This window comes from Lipotes vexillifer, unplaced genomic scaffold, assembly GCF_000442215.2.
Source record: "Lipotes vexillifer unplaced genomic scaffold, Lipotes_vexillifer_v1.1 scaffold14, whole genome shotgun sequence".
Lineage (NCBI taxonomy): Eukaryota > Metazoa > Chordata > Mammalia > Artiodactyla > Lipotidae > Lipotes > Lipotes vexillifer.
Window position 1 is genome coordinate 2,504,610 of NW_006775372.1, and position 14,452 is coordinate 2,519,061.

Sequence of the window (14,452 nt, forward strand, 5' to 3'; positions counted from 1 at the left end):
GCATTCCTGGATATCAGTCAGAATATAAATTCGTAAAATTTCCTATTGATTTTAGAACAGTAAGACTGAATCCCAAATTCCATTAGATTTCAGTCATTCTAATTGTTTCTGAAATACAAAAGAATTTCTTTGACTTTTATTTCAGTTAAATGGGCATGAAATATACCTTAGTGTAATGTTTTGTTATTGTGGTTCTAAGTTTGGTTCAACTATAAATAGTTTAAGAAAAAAATGATGTCTTCAAATTAAGGAGGGGATTCCTAATAGAAAACCAAATGAGATCTATGCAAAAGCCATTTAAAACCATTCAGCAAGAGTTGTGAAGGGCTTCTAAGGAGAGTTGTTGCACTCACTCTCCCTTGAGTGAAAGGGATTGAGAAATACTCCAACAAACTCTTTTGGGTGCCATGACTCATGCTGTGTGAATGCCAAAGATTTCTGACTCAAGTCAACGACGATGAAGTGCCTTTGAAGTCTTGAGTGCTCTGCTGATGAGTAGGAAACTTCAGATAGAATATGCCTCACAAAGCAAATCACATGGTGAAACCAAACGCCTAGCAGAGGTCTCTGAGGTATTAGCATCTCAGATGTTTAAAGAAAACACTCCCATTTCTTCGGATGCATCTGCTGTTTGCAAATAGCCCTAGTATTTTCCAAAGATGTCCCTCTGTCCTTACTGAAAACCCGATTGGGGAGGAAACTGAAAATAAGTTTTAGACTAGACACACCTCAATTCTGCAAGTCCGTGTTGCCCCTGCTCCAGGTGAAAACATTTGAGGCAACAGATGAGGACACAATAGGGTCTACTTTTTAAGGTTTTTTTTTGAGGTGTCTTTGGAGAACGTGGCCTGGTTATCAGAGAGCAATAACAGAATAACTAGCCTCATTTGGCTTGACTGTCTTGTCTATGCCAGTGCCCTCTCCCCACAAGGAACTGGGAAAAGGGGTGTCATGCCTTTCAAACCACAGTTGTAGGTGGCTGTGCTGGTGGCTGGTTGACGTCTGGGCACACAGAAAGCGCACTGTTGCAGCGAGGGCGCTGGAAGCGTGACAAGTCAAACAGCCTGAGTCCCGACTCTGCCATTTCCTGCTGCGGGGGTGGGGGGGTCTGAGCCAGCTTGCTTAACCGCACGGGATTTCAGTCCTGACTGTGAGACGGGGATGAAATAACCACCTCATACAACGCACTGCAGTCTTTCATGCACGAGCTTGGAGGGGAGACATAATAGAGTGCTGGGGAAGGGGAGCGGGACCGCAGGCCGACTGCCTGGGTGGGAACTGCAGGCCTCCGCCTCGGGGCTCTGTATCTGAACATCTCTGCACTGGATGACAAATGTCAAACGGGGATAGTAATTGTCACTAACCTGTGGGCCTTCATAAATCCCACAAGTAAAATATTTACCATGGTGATGCTCTTTCTAAGTTTGTAATGTATTTGAGCTGTTATTCAAATAAAATAGGCAATAGGAAATTATGAGTAGAGGGCAATGGAATTCATAGGGGCCCTCGTTTTACTAATCTGTCGGTATTCCATAAGGAATTTATAAATAAAGGACTAAGGGGTTAAGTGGTGCTATCATTTTCAACCAAGAGAAAAGTGGGAATGGCAGTAAAAGAAAATGGCTGTAGATAGTACTCACTCTGTGTTTAACTGAAGAAAGAAAAAAAAAAGGTCCAAGTATTTGTCCTAGTCATTGGTGTTAGGAATGGAAACACTTTACATTGCTTCAGGAAATGTTCATGAAGTGTCTGCCTGGTGCGTAGGTCTGTGCTGGGCACCAGAGGTGCAGAAAGAACGTGTGCTGCCCCAGGGAGCAGACTCTACCTGGTCTGGGGCGTTAGAACGCTTAGAAGAGTATGACAGGACTTGGATCGGGCTCTGTGGCGGCCTCTCAAGGGATGGCCCAGCGCAGATACCCTTCGGTCATCTCTGCCAACTCCTCATTCCTCTCCCGGGATGGAGGACCCCTGATAGGAAAGATACCAGCAAGGGTAGGCAGCCTCTCTGGGCATTTTCTCTCCATGAGCTTCTACCCCCTCTCCTAATGCAGGATTTCTCAGCCGTGTTACATCAAAGCAGGTGCAGGAAAATTATTCCATTAAGCCAAATTCTAAATAGAAACTGTGAGTGAATGTAGTTTGATCAATATATATATAACTTTGCAAAACTTTACAAAGAAAAGCTTTGCATTTCGGTTTATAGCCCTGTTAAAAATGGAACCATTAAAAGCACAGGCTCTAATGTATCTAATGCATTAAAAGTGCAGACTCTAATGTAATGTAATGCTGAAAGAGGCCAGACACCATTGACCCCTGCTGCCCGAGGAAATAACAAAATCAGTGAATTTTTTCTCGTCCCAGTGCTATCCAGGGGCTATAGATTCAAGCTTACTGATAAATTCAATTGAAAAGGTAATATCTTGCAATTACTAAATTCAGTGGTCTTTATATGAGTCCATGCAGACACATGCAGGGACAATTACATGCAATTTGATGTCGAAATAAGGCAAAAGCTAAGAAGCTGAAAGAGGCCTGTGGTTCTTCATATTTTTAAAATAATATCCTAGGGCATTTTTCCTAATTAAGGTTTAAACGGGAGAATTATATGTGTTGACTTGTTACTTTCATGTTTATTTCTGAAAGAGGTAAAAACCTTGAGTTATCACTAAAACCATTACTGAGTTGTGTATCAGCAGATATCAAGGTTGTCAGTTTCCTGGTCTTAACCATTGTGAAATTCATACAAAACCTTCCCATCATTTCTGTTCTCGTTGCCCCAGTCTAGGAAGAAAAAGATTTCTTAGGTCTCCCCAAGGTCAGTTTTTATGGATAGCAAACATTTAATCATAAAAGGAAACCATGCTCTTTAGAAGGGTGTTTTGTCTGGGCAGCAAATTATGCTCAGAGACTGAGATTGTCTTTGCCGGTCATTTATTTAACACAGGTTCACTGCTGTAATTACCCGTAATTTCGCAAGCCAATAGAGTACAGGATAATGTCTCTTAATAAGCCACTAAAGAATTAACATACTCCAAACCAATAATAGATTAATCACGCTATTGTTCCAGGCAAGGGGATGATGAAAGGAATAGAGTCCAAGTTTAGTTGAGGTGTACCTTTCTCTGAGTTGCTTCTCTGAAGAGTTGCTTGGCCACCTGAGAGCCATGTGTCAGTGCTGGCAATGGGTCCAAAGTGAAAATCCTTGTTGCAGGAGCGCCTTGCCAGGGAGTGAAGGTGCAGGTGTTGTGGGTGAGATTACCTCCTTCCTGGGGCTGCTGCATGGTTTCCAGCACTGCCAGCAGTCGCCTTGCCCAGGCTGGAGCTGTTGCCCCCGGGTCTTCAGAGAGCCATTCAGGTCAGCAGTCGCCTTGCCTAGACCAGACACTTTGGGACAGTCCTCACGGACTCTGGGTGTGTATAGTCTGAAAGGCCCCTGCCCTAGCTGCTGCTGCTTCCCATGTTTTTGTTGTTAACCACATGCAGGCATGATGACGTCCTGACAGCAATTTCTCTTATACATCAGAACAACTTTACTTATAATCACAACTTTGTTGTTGTCGTGAGCAAGTGCGCTGTAAATCATATCAAACCAATACACAACAAAGGGGATGATTCAGCTTGGTGAGTTAGCTGTACTGATCAGGAAACCTCTGGTTTCAGGAGAGTGAAAACCAACTCTAGTCACCTGAAGAAAGGGAAGGCTTTGATTTCCGTCGTGATGAGAGGTACAGGTGAATGCAGGAGCTCCAGGGACGCCCTAAGGTAAGTTTTCCTCTCCACTCTTGAAATCTGCCTGTTGACCTGATATGTTAATGCCCTTGTTGTTTACAGAGTGTGCAGACTACTTATTCCTGCGCGCTTCTCCTAGTATCTATCCCTGGAGAAGCCATCAGCACTGCCGAGCTATCACTAGTTCCTTGGTCTCTCTGCTCGTCATTTTAGTGCCTCATTAACCAGAATTGCTGAGTGTAATCCATCAGCCTTGAACACTCACATGGCATTTACTTGGCTAGCTGTTTTGTTGGAACTTCATTATTAGGAAGAAAAAAATTGGAAAATGAAAACGGTGCAGATCTATAGCAATGGAATGCTTAACATTCTGTCAGTGCCAGAGCAGATCTTAAAACTAAATTGAATCTGTCAGTGTGTCACTTAGATAGGGAAGGGCACACATTGTATTTGAAGATTTTGCCCTATGTTCACAGAGGAAACATATTTTGATGTTTGTTTACTAAAAATAATGTTTCCTATGTAACAGAACAAAGCCCTCCCCATTTCTTTTCACCAATAAGGAGTAAATCAAGTTGTTGATTACTAATTAGGCTAAAAAATAAGGTGAAACATTTTTCAAGACATCCAAAACATTGTTTCAGTAAATTCAGCAAGTTATCAAGATACATACGTTCATGTCAGACTCCTTCGGATTGTCAGACTCTTTTAATTTATACGACAAAATTTATTTCAGTTGTAATTTTAGTTTTGAAATTAAGAAGTTAGTTTTGGATATTGAAATGGTTATCATTAACTGCATTTTGTCTGTAACTCAGAAAATTATGGGTATGTTTTCCTATACGTTTTCCCCTCTTTGTCATTTAGATGGGTAAGTGATGAAGCACTGGTTGAACGTATGTAGTTGAACTATAATACCTATAAAAACCACTCCAGAATGCTCAGAACCTATAAAAACCACTCCAGAATGCTCAGAGAATGCGGAATTATTGCTAGTGTGTTTTCTTGCTTGTGGAGAGGTATTATATATTCATATTTAACGCAGCAGGCTCGGCATAACTGTGTCCTATCACTGCTGGCTACGGTGGATTCCTGAGTTCAGTCACTTCAGCGTGATAGCACAGGGTAGCTTCTGCTGAGCATGCTACAGAGAGCTGACACTGTTAGCTTATACCCAAGCAGGGTGTAAGGACAAGATGTGTGAATTTTCCACGTTCCTAGTTGTTGTCAGGCCTCATATCAGGTCCACTCATTACTCACCCTCCACCTCATCCTCTTTTCATTTTCTTGGTGACGGGGAGTTTAAGAATTTTGCTACTGTCCTACTTGACCTGTGCACGTGAAGCACCTTAGGACTAGTAACCAGAAGCCAGGTTAAGCACAGAAGCAGTCTTCGCCTCTCAGTCAACCTCGAGACTTTGGTGTGAAGGGCAAGCCACGCCGCCTAGACCAGGTATCTGAGACGATGCTCGGGTATGAACTACAAATCCTCCTCTGGCCTTCCTCCAGTGGCTGGTGGCCCTTTCCCTGGGTGTGTGGAAACGGCAAAAAGAGAACGTATTGCATCTTAGGTTGTACTTAGCACTGCCTGTGAGCTGATTCCAACTGCGGGGTCCCAGCGTACAGATGATTCCCCCAGTCAGAGTGGGCTTCTGAGAGTCAGGTAAAAATAGAATCTTTCGGGAGTGGGGAGAAGTGGGCTCATTCTCCCAAGACCCGAGTGCACAGTCGGAACGGAAACAGGAGGTGCCTGGGTCTCCATAATCCATGGAGTGGAGATTTGCGTGGTAGGAAGAATCGCAGCTCGCAGAATTGCCTTCCCTACCGAAAGACTGAAACAAAGTTCATGTTGCATTCCTGAGGAGAGTAGCAGAGACTAGAGCCACCATCAAAACTGGAGAGTGTCAGGTGTACTGTTTTCTATCACAGCCCCATTTGACTCGCTTGTTTGAGATGTGTGGGTGGGACTTGGAGAATGATGTGGATTCGCAAACTCAACAAGATGCTGGTTCGACTTGCAACTTTGGTCCAGATGTTGTCTTTTTATTGGAAGAAAAAACACAAAAAACCTGCCACCAGGTATTCAGTTCAAGATCTCATTTTGACCAGTATTTATTCTCCCAGTATCCATTCTCTTCTAGATACTTTATTCCTATAAGCCTAACCAAGTTTTAGCAAGCAGACGGGCGTCCAGTTAGATCCTGCATTGCCCCACTGGTTTGTAGCTTGGTATGCAGTCACATGACTAAGTTCAGGCCAGTGGAATATAATGGTAACAACATGAACAATTTCTGCCTCCAATTCTTGAGAAAGAAGGACAGATACCTTCCATTCTTCTTTGCTTCCTGTTGGCTTAACAGTGTTGACAAATGGAGCAGTTGACCTTAACTCACAGGTGCTGAGTCATGGGTTAAGGATGGCAAAGCTAGCCATCCAGCCATGTCTGGGCTGTTGCATGAGAGAGAAGCAAACGTGTCGTCTATTTGAACTTCTGTATTTAGAGTCTTTGTGTGTTACAGTAACTTTACTTCCCAAATAATGAGAATATAACCCTGTCGGTCCACTTAAGTTCATGATTCCACATTTAGCTTAGGATGTTTGTTCAACCCCAGATGCTTGTATTCTCTTGGTCACTTGAAGGCCCTGTTCTTTGGTGTGTTTGGGCTTCTCTGTGTCTCTCGCTGTCTCTGTGCCTCTCCATCCCGGTACAAAATCAAAGTGCGCTTCCACAAAGGACAACTCACACAGACATGTAGGTGTAACCACATTCACTGGTGATTTAGATACTCTAAAGTTAAGTATTTGAAACTTTTATTGTTAAAAATTGTTCCTCAGTAGTAAAAGAAGATGAGTAATCTTACAGTGGAGAAACCTGAAACACTTGATCAGCCCAGGGATCAAGGTCAATGTCAACTGGGTTATGTCATGTTGATGTTGATAGTACGTGACCTTGATATGATGTAATGAGAAGGGCACTTTACCTCTGTGGTCTTCCTCCCAGATGCCTGTAACCCCAACCTAATCACAAGAAAACCACTGGAAAAAGCAGAATTGAAAGACATTCTACAAATCTGTCAAGGTCATCAAAAACAGGGAAAGTCTGAAACTGTCAAAGCCTAAATGAGACCAAGAAGCTATGGCCACTAAAAGTTTATGTGATGTCCTGGTTTGGATCCTGGTGCAATAAATGGACATTAGGGGAAAACTAAGGAAATCCAAATAAAGTATAAACATCAGTTAATACTAGTGTGTCAGTATCAGTTCATTAGTTGTAACAAAGTTCCGGATGAATGTAAGATGTTAAAATAGGGGAACTCTCCAACATTCTTGCAACTTTCCTGTAAATCTAAAAGTATGCTATAACAAAAGGTTTACTAATTTTTTTTTGACTAAATTTTTTTAAAATGTGATTTAGCATTTTCTCTCTCTTGCTTAGGGTGATTTCTTTCCATTTAAAGGTGAAGTTTAATTAGAGATGAGAAAGCAAAGCATGCAAATGTAGGGACCCCTGGCTGTGTAAGGAGGACAAGCTTGGGAAGCAGATGGAAGTTGAAGGAGAGGTTTTGTTTTGCTTATTTTCAAAATGAGTAAATTTTTTATTTTAAAATTTATTTATTTATTTTTGGCTGCGTTGGGTCTTTGTTGCTCTGTGTGGGCTTTCTCTAGTTGCAGCAAACAGGGGCTACTCTTTGTTGTGGTGCACGGGCTTCTCGTTGCAGTGGCTTCTCTTGTTGTGGAGCACAGGCTTTACTCGTGCAAGCTTCAGTAGTTGTGGCACGTAGGCTCAGTAGTTGTGGCTCGCGGGCTCTAGAGCGCAGGCTCAGTAGCTGTGGCGCATGGGCTTAGTTGCTCCGCGGCATGTGGGATCTTCCCAGACCAGGGCTCAAACCCATGGCGCCGGCATTGGCAGGCAGATTCTTAACCACTGCACCACCAGGAAAGTCCGAAAATGAGTATATTTAAGTGTGGGTGGAAAAGAAGCATTGGAGGGAGAGGACAAAATTCTGGAAGGAGAATAGATAATAGTTCTGATGATTATCCCGAGAAGTCAGTAGCCAGTGGGATCCAGAATACAGGTAGACAATAGGAATCTTTGCAGGAGGAGTTAAGGAGAGATTGCCCCTCTCACAGATAAAAGAGTCAGTCTCACACTAAGAAGTTCCAATCTCAGAACTTCTGTTTTCTCTTTGTAGAAAACTACATTATTTGACTGAGCATGAGGGATACAGTCATCGGATGTAAGGTTTAGACGTTAAAAAAAAAAAAAAGCATCATCTATCCAAAGACTCAGAAAAATGCAAGAGGTATAAGCATGTAGTAAGTGTCCAAGAAACTAGAACCAAAGACAGAGTACCACTAGGGTTTACTCTCTCCATGCTTAATTCTCCATATTTTGTATCTTTCTCCCTGATTGTTGGTTTTGTTAGATATATTGATCATGGCCACTGCTGGGGAAACATGGGTAGCAGGGCCCCTGCACCCCACTCACACATTCACCAGAAGAGATGTGTTGGTACTTTTCACTGAGGCAGAGAAATGGGAACCTTAGTGACCAAGTCAGGGCTCTGGCCAGGCTGCCCGATTCCAATCTTTGATGTAATTCTAGGCAGGTGCTTTGTTTCTCAGGTTTCTCATCTCTACAGTGAAGATGGTGCATATCCCCGAGGGTGGAGATAAGTAAATAACAAACACAGAGCACACAAGCCAATATTTGGGGCATAGATCGACTTAGTATTAGACTGTTGCTAGAGGATGTGTGTAAGACACTGGATCACAGGAGTTGAAGGCATTGGCTGGGTACCTGAAGGAACAGGAGACAGCTGGACGATGTACGGGAGAAGACAAAGAGGTGAAGGGGCTGGAGGTGGAAGATGTTGGCAGGAGGACATGAGCTAGAGGAATAGAAGTGCGCATGGCCAGAGAGAGGAGTATTTGATAAAAGATGTCTGGGGCTTCCCTGGTGGCGCAGTGGTTGAGAGTCCGCCTGCCGATGCGGGGGATACGGGTTCGTGCCCCGGTCTGGGAGGATCCCGCGTGCCGTGGAGCGGCTGGGCCCGTGAGCCATGGCCGCTGGGCCTGCTCGTCCGGAGCCTGTGCTCCGCAGTGGGGGAGGCCACGACAGTGGGAGGCCCACATACCGCAAAAAAAAAAAAAAAAAAAACGTGGGCCATGGCCGCTGAGCCTGCAAGTCCAGAGCCTGTGCTCCACAACGGGAGAGGCCGCAACAGTGAGAGGCCCGCGTACCAAAAAAAAAAAAAAAAAAAGATGTCTGAGATGAAGGCATCCCAAATGATTGCAAATTGGTGGAAGGACAGCAGGTATTTGGAGCAGGCAGTGTCTGGGGACATCCAAACAACAGAGCCATAATGGTTTGTTGGTTCTGTAAAGGAAAGCGTTAATAAAAAGCAGGAAGGTGGAAAGAGGAACAAGGATCTGGGCATCACAGAGAGGACCACGACTGATGAACCAGGCCAGATGAGGGAGGGTGAGAGGTCAGCGGCTGGTAACTAGAGAGGAGATATTATACCACTGGGAAAGTGGAACGGTAATCAGTACAGTGTCACAGATTTTTAACAGTGTTAGAAGTGAAATATACTTACTCTGACACCATATCAAAGTACATTACTTTTTCTGAACTGGTTTGGTTCCAGATTGCCATCAAAGTGAAATACAAACGTACGTATTCCTCCTAAGAAAGATAACGTATGGCTTTGTACATGGTATTAGATTTACTTTGGCTGATGAGTGGTGTGAACAGTCGTGGATTTCTGAAGGTTGGCGTATTGCATTGGAAGGTCAGTGTGCTCATTTTCTGTTGGAGACTTGATTACGCCTTTGAACAGCATCGTAATTTGGCGGGGGGGGCGGGGACTGTTTTCATGTTTTTTCTCATCCGTGCTGAATTGTCTGTTGTGGAAGATGCCAGCCATCAGGAAAAGGGCATGTTTTATAGGGACAGACGTAGTTGCCAAAGAAAAACGACTGTCATCGAATTGTGATTCTTTGTCCTGTAACTTTAGTGGTGCCATTCTGCATATGCAGAAGGAGATAAAATCTGAACCCTTCATCAAGGGCTGGCTTCAACCTTCACATGACACATGGCAGTTGTAATCTTTCAGTGTGTTCTCAACTGTTTCTTTTAGCTAACTGCGAACTTGACCTCAGAACTACTATTGTTTTCCTTTTCATCTTTTTAAAATGACTAACCAAACGTGATTCTCTTTTAAGGGCCATATATGTCAAGAGTTTTGAGGGTTACTAATGTAACTAATCTGGGTGGCTCTGGTATTCAAATCGAGCATGTATTTTGACTGGATGTGATGTTCGTGAAAAGACCTCCGATATTGTCCCAGATTGCAAAGCTATTATACAATATAATTGATTCCAGATTATGTCTTTAAAAACTTAACTCCTTACTACTAATATGATAGATAGCCTTGATAATACTGCCATTGAAAATTCTTTTCCAAACAATGGAATGTAATCACAGAAAACAGAATCACCACTTGACTGCCAGAGAATTAGTTTATTTTTCAAGGTCGTTTTACCCTTGTTGAATTCTCTTGAAATGGTGAGCAAATGGCACCTATATTTTGCTGAGAGCTCCAACTTTGAATGTGCATGACCAGTTATTCTCTTTTGTTTCTCTGTGGTTGGACAATGGCACTGAGGACCCTGAGTAGCTGGGAACTTCTGTCTGCCTGGGCCTTAGAGGCAAGGCAACTGTCAAGTTGACCTCTGGTTCTTTTTCCATTATGCGAGTCTAGAGTTCCTATAAAAACAACATGTGACCTGGAGAGCCCAGTAATTGCTGAAGAAATCTGGGCTTTTAGTCACCTAGTACTCTTGACTTGGGGTCTATTCCAGGACAAGTCGTTCAGCCCCTGTGATGACATAAGCCCCTCATCAGTCCAGTGAGGGAGGTGGGTAATGATTACCTACAGTTCAGAGCTACTGATAAGAATAATTAGGGATGGATAATGCTTAGATTAAAGGTGCAATGGAAGTTGCCACTTAAACAGCATATATTTAGCCATTTAACAGTACCATCGTTTAAGCAGAGGAAACTGATACGGCTATGGCGAAAGTTTTGTCTTCACTAGGGGGTTCTCAAAGTGTGGTCTTCAGACCAGCAGCATCAGAATTACCTGGGAGCTGGTTAGAAATGCAGATTTTCAGCAGCCACCCCCCACCTGCTGGATCACAACCTCTGCTGCAGGGTGGGAGCAGCTGTCTGTACATGAACAAACCTCCAGGGATTCTGATGCGAGTTCAAGTTTGAGAGCCACAGCTCTAGACCAGAGGCCAACGAGCCTTTTCTGAACAGGGCCAGATAATAAACGTTACTGGCTTTGCAGACATGTGGTCTCCATCTCAACTACTCAGCTCTGCTGTTTGAGCCTAAAAGTGGCCATAGACAGTACATAGATGAACAGACGTGTCTAGGTTCCAGCCAAACCTTTATAAAAATGGTAGCTGGGTTTGGTCAGCAGGCTATCACACTTGCTGACCCCCATGCTAAACCTCTGTTACTCATTTTAGATCAATTTGGCTTGTTTTCTGTGAGTTGAACTGAAGACATTTATCCACATATCATGTTTTACTTTTTAAATTTTTAATTTAATTTAATTTAATTTTCGCCGCACCACACGGCTTGCTGGATCTTAGTTCCCCGACCAGGGATCGAACCCATACCCTCAGCAGTGGAAGAGCAGAGTCCTAACAACTGGGCCGCCAGGGAATTTCTACACAGATGATATGTTTTTTTAAAAGATTCTCTTTATCCAAAATATGTCTATTACTGAGTGCAAATTGAAAACATCTTTTTATTATTTGAATTTGTAAGGTTTTTGTGTGTAAACAGAAAAGTAGATGCTTATGATAATTCAGGGAAGATATATATTTATTTGAAACATTAATATTGCACTTGAATTCATTATTAATACATAAGGAGCAAAATCTTACCTTAGGTCTTTTTGTTTTCTTTTCTTGTTTGTTTATTTTTTTAACTTTTATGTTGGAGTATATATCCAGTATTTTATATTGGAGTTGTGCTAGTTTCAGGTGTACAGCAAAGTGATTCAGTTATACATAATACATGTATCTCTTCTTTTTCAAGTTCTTTTCCCATTGGAGTTATTACAAAATTTTGAGCAGAGTTCCCTGTGCTATACAGTAGTTCCTTGTTGGTTATCTATTTTAAATATCGCAGTGTGTACATGTCAATTTCAAACTCCCGATCTACTGTCCCTTCCCCCCTTCCCCCTGGTAACCAGAGGTTCTTTCTCTACGTCTGTGAGTCTGTTTCTGTTTTGTAAATAAGTTCATTTGTATCATGTTTTTCAGATTGCACATATATGTGATATATGATATTTGTCTTTCTTACTTCACTTAGTATGTTAATCTCTAGTTGCATCCGTGTTGCTGCAAATGGCATTATTTCATTCTTCTTAATAGCTGAGTAATATTCCATTGTGGATATGTAGCGCATATTTATCTGTTCCTCTGTTGACGGACATTTAGGTTGCTTCCATGTCTTGGCTATTGTAAAAAGTGCTGCAATGAACATTAGGGTGCACGTATCTTTTCAACCCATGGTTTTCTCTGGATGTATGCCCCGGAGTGGGATTGCTGGATCATATGGGAGCTCTATTTTTACTTTTTTAAGGAACCTCCATAATAGCTGCACCAACTTACCTTCCCACCAACAGTGTAGGGGAGTTCCCTTTTCTCCACACCCTCTCCAACATTTGTTTATAGACTCTTTTTTTTTGGGGGGGGGGTATGCGGGCCTCTTACCGCTGCAGCCTGTCCCGCTGTGGAGCACAGGCTCCAGATGCACAGGCTCAGCGGCCATGGCTCATGGGCCCAGCCGCTCTGCGGCATGCGGGATCCTCCCGGACCGGGGCATGAACCTGCGTCCCCCGCATCGGCAGGCGGACTCCCAACCACTGCGCCACCAGGGAAGCCCTGTTTGTAGACTTTTTGATGAGGGCCATTCTGACTGGTGTGAGATGATATCTCATTGTGTTCTGATTTGCATTTCTGTAATAATTAGTGCTGTTGAGGATCTCTTCATGGGCCTCTTGGCCATCTGTATATCTTCTTTGGAGAAATGTCTCTTTAGATCTTCTGCCCATTTTTTTATTGGGTTGTTGTTGTGGTTCTTTTGTTTTTGTTTTTTTTTGATATTGAGCCACACATAAGCTGTTTACAAATTTTGGAGATTAATCCCTTGTCAGTTGCATCGTTTGCAAATATATTCTCCCATTCTTTGGATTGTCTTTGTGTCTTGTTTATGGTTTTCTTTGCTGTGCAAAAGCTTTGGAGTGTAATTAGGTCCCATTTGTTTATTTATTTTTTTAATTTCCCTTATTCTAGGAGACGGCTTGAAAAAGATCTTACTGTGGTATATGTCAGAGTGTCCAGCCTGTGTTTTCTTCTAAGAGTCTTACATTTAGGTCTTTAATCCATTTTGAGTTTATTTTTGTGTATGGTATTAGAGAATGTTCTAATTTCATTTTTCTAACATGTAGCTGTCCACTTCTCCCAGCACCATTTATTGAAGAGACTGTTTTTTCTCCATTGTATATTCTTGCCTCCTTTGTCAGAGATTAATGGACCATAGGTGCGTGGGTTTATCTCTGGGCTTTCTATCCTGTTCCATTGATCGATATTTCTGTTTTTGTGCCAGTACCATACTGTTTTGATGACTGTAGCTTTGCAGTATAGTCTGAAGTCAGGGAGCCTGAATTCCTCCGGCTCCATTTTTCTTTGTCAAGATTGCTTTGGCTATTTGGGGTCTTTTGTGTTTCCATACAAATCTAAAAATTTTTTGTTCTAGTTCTGTCAAAAATGGCATTGGTAACTTGATAGGGATTGTATTGAATCTGTAGATTGCTTTGGGTAGTATAATCCTTTTGACAAAATTGATTATTCCAATCCAAGAACATGGTATATCTTTCCCTCTGTTTGTGTCATCTTTGATTTCTTTCATCAGCATCTTACAGTTTTCAGAGTACAGGTCTTTTGCCTCCTTAGGTAGGTTTATTCCTAGTTATTTTATACTTTTTGATGTGATGGTAAATGCGATTATTTCTTTTTTTCTTTCTGATCTTTCATTGTTAGTGTATAGAAATGCAACAGATTTCTGTGTATGAATTTTGTATCCTGCAACTTGTATCCTGTTCCCTGTTACTGCCTTTTCGGTTGTAATACCAATTTTTCCAAACATAGCAACAGTAATGTAGAGAGCTCACATTCACGGATTCCTGAAACTTTATTGTAAGGAAAGTTCTCAATATGTATAATTCCTTTTTTCTAAATCCATAAGCATGATTTAATAATATACCATGTGTGCATTTTAATAATATGTATTTGTATACATAATAATATTTGTATCTTCACACATGCATTATATGGTAAATATAAACTATTTTCTAGTCCCTTCCATTTCTATTTTTAAAAAACTGTTTGTCTATCTATCTGTCTATTTTGGCTGCGCCAGGTCTTAGTTACAGCATGTGGGATCTTCGTTGCAGCACATGCACTTCTTAGTTGTGGCATGCGGACTCTTAGTAGGGGCATGTGGACTCTTGGCTGTGGTATGTGGGGTCTAGTTCCCTGACCAGGGATCGAACCTGGGCCCCCTGCATTGGGAGCATGGAGTCTTACTCACTGGACCATCAGGGAAGTCCCTAGTCCCTCCTATTTCTTTTTTTTT